The sequence below is a fragment of the Branchiostoma belcheri genome, unplaced genomic scaffold (genome assembly GCF_001625305.1).
Source record: "Branchiostoma belcheri isolate BF01 breed outbred unplaced genomic scaffold, Haploidv18h27 scaffold55, whole genome shotgun sequence".
In the NCBI taxonomy this organism is placed as follows: Eukaryota; Metazoa; Chordata; class Leptocardii; order Amphioxiformes; family Branchiostomatidae; genus Branchiostoma; species Branchiostoma belcheri.
Window position 1 is genome coordinate 1,782,451 of NW_017804187.1, and position 2,346 is coordinate 1,784,796.

Genomic DNA, 2,346 nt, shown 5'->3' on the forward strand with positions numbered 1-2,346 from the left:
CACGTCCTGCCAGCCTGGCGTTATACAGCAGATACAGGACTTAAACTCACCTCGCTGACAGATGCTTGCTCCTGCGGTGTGGGAACCAACGGACTGCCGACCTTCTCCTCCCCTCCTCACACACTCACCAAAACCGCGACTTCCCGATCGAGAACACGGTTTGAATTGACCCTAGGGGGGATCCAGCAATCATCCGGATACCCAATCCATCAACTATCCCTCCATCCTGAAGTGGCTCTTTTATTTCCCGCTCATTGGTTCGTTGTTCGGCTATTAGCCGCAGCTGATTTATAGTGTGGAGGTTTTTTGTCCGGTGTTTGTGAGGATGGCTGGAGGCGGCAGGTAGCGCCCAGCAGACACGCCCACCCTACTCACACACAGGTGAGTTTCCTCGTGACGCAACGGCCATCCTTCAGCTGTCCAAATAGAGACAACCTGTGCCCCAGATGACTCATATTCGTACATACGGGGAGACGTTGTCTTCAGGTAGCCTCTACCAGGCTTTGGAAGCGGATGGACAGAGTAGAAGTTGGCCAAAATGATAGATAACTTGCCAGGAAAGTTGGTTAGCTAAAGCCTAGTACAGGAGTGCAGTTTGTCGCTTCAGAATGCACTAACTAGTGGACTAACTCACACAGGTACGGGAGGATGTTGTCTTTAGGTAGCCTCTACCAGGCTTCGGAAGCGGCTGGATAGAACAGGAAATTGGCCAACTAGACAGATAACATGCCAGGAGTGTTGTTCCGCTAAAGACTCGAGTTTGCTCGCTCCAGAATGTACTGATTCATTCGCGACCGGTAGCAAGGTGGTCCTGTGGTTAAGGTTGTTGAAAGTCTTGGGGGTTGAATCCCTGGCAGGTCCTACTAGTGTGTACTTGGGAAAGGCCTTTAACACCTATGTCCTGAAGTGAACATGAGCACGTAGCTTTGGTTAGGGACGTCCTAACCTAACCTAACCTAACCTAACCTAACCTAGCACGTTAAAGAACCCATCACACTTATAGAAAAGAGTTGGGGTTCTTTCCGGTGTGAGTGGTTCAAACCTTACAGTCTGGTCCCAGTGTTGACATCCTGAAGAGGTGATCATGATTGTCACCTGTTATATTATTCCTTCCACAAACGTAGTAAATCCTCATAATAAGACAGCCCCCGCGTTTTGCTATCGTAATCTTATGGTATGGCGAATAATGTGACGAATAATCGAAGCACGATTTCACATTGTACAATACAATACAGCACAGTACTCTCTTCCACCACTCTATAACTTTGTATTCTCTAAAACAGACAAGATTTGACGTTGGCAATATATAGTTGCTTGGTACAATTCTCGGTTAGGCGAGTGAAACTGTATACCGAATATTGGTCTTTGTGCTTTATGAGTTGTCTATCAGTAAAATGTAAGCCATAGCTGGCTTATGTTGTCGTTGTTACTTTCCCTACGGGCAACAATGTTCTTAAAGGCTTCTGGCGAAGCCTACTGAAACATATTCGCTCAAAGACGAAACGAAAGCATAAAAACAACCTTAAGACTGAAACGTCTGTACCAAACACGAGTAGGGCTTGACAGAACCTATATATCGTTACGCAATCCAACTGCGTGCGACCGCCCAGTGTCGTGTTGGTTCTTCATGTCAGATATATATCTGTGCCTTAACAGTGTCTGAACTGTAACAGGTATCGTATCCAGAATCAGGGCCTATCTAGTTCTATTCCTGAATGGGTTAGAATCAGGCACGGTTCTGGATAGTCTCCGCGTGTCCAAGAACGTAGATTTGCCCCAGCCACGGTTCTGGATACGCGTGGACTATCTAGTATCTAGAACTGTACCCGAGCATGCTTACGGTAAATCACTGTTCTGGACAACAATAAGAGTAAGGTGTACACACCTACCAGTTAACGTGTCCCCACAGTTCCTCAACTCTCAGTCCCTCCCTCACTCACTCCTAACGCAAAGGCGTCTTACATAATTCTACAGAAACGTCAGGTAGCGTGGCGGTGACTATCTAGTATCCAGAACTGTACCCGAGCATGCTTACGGTAAATCACTGCTCTGGGCAACAACAACAAGATAACCTGTACGCACCTACCACTTAACGTGTCCCCACGGTGCACCACAACTCAATTCTTAGCCCCTCACTCGGTCCTAACGCTACAACGTCAGGTGTTATCCCGAAACGTCAGGTAGCGTGGCAGTGACGTCTGACGCCTCCGCTGGTCACTCTGCTACAAACACTTGCGCGCAGGTAGCCCGTCTTCCTGCGTACCTGTGCTCGTTAAGCGCACATTCCCAGCTAAAAAGCGAGCATCACAACCCTCCACACCTGGTCCGCCCCAGGCGGGTACCTAA

General features: G+C 48.3%; 1 protein-coding gene across 2 annotated transcripts in view; it reads right to left on the reverse strand.

The window, feature by feature from the left end:
• Positions 1–2,346, reverse strand: part of LOC109481417 (bone morphogenetic protein 3-like) — a 53,760-nt gene extending 51,414 nt beyond the window's left edge. Inside the window, exon 1 of one of the 2 annotated variants that reach the window (XM_019783977.1) lies at positions 2,087–2,346. The gene's annotated coding sequence lies outside the window, so the exon portion shown is untranslated. Of the gene's footprint in view, positions 1–2,082 lie in introns of both variants that reach the window. The other variant, XM_019783976.1, reaches the window with a different exon arrangement.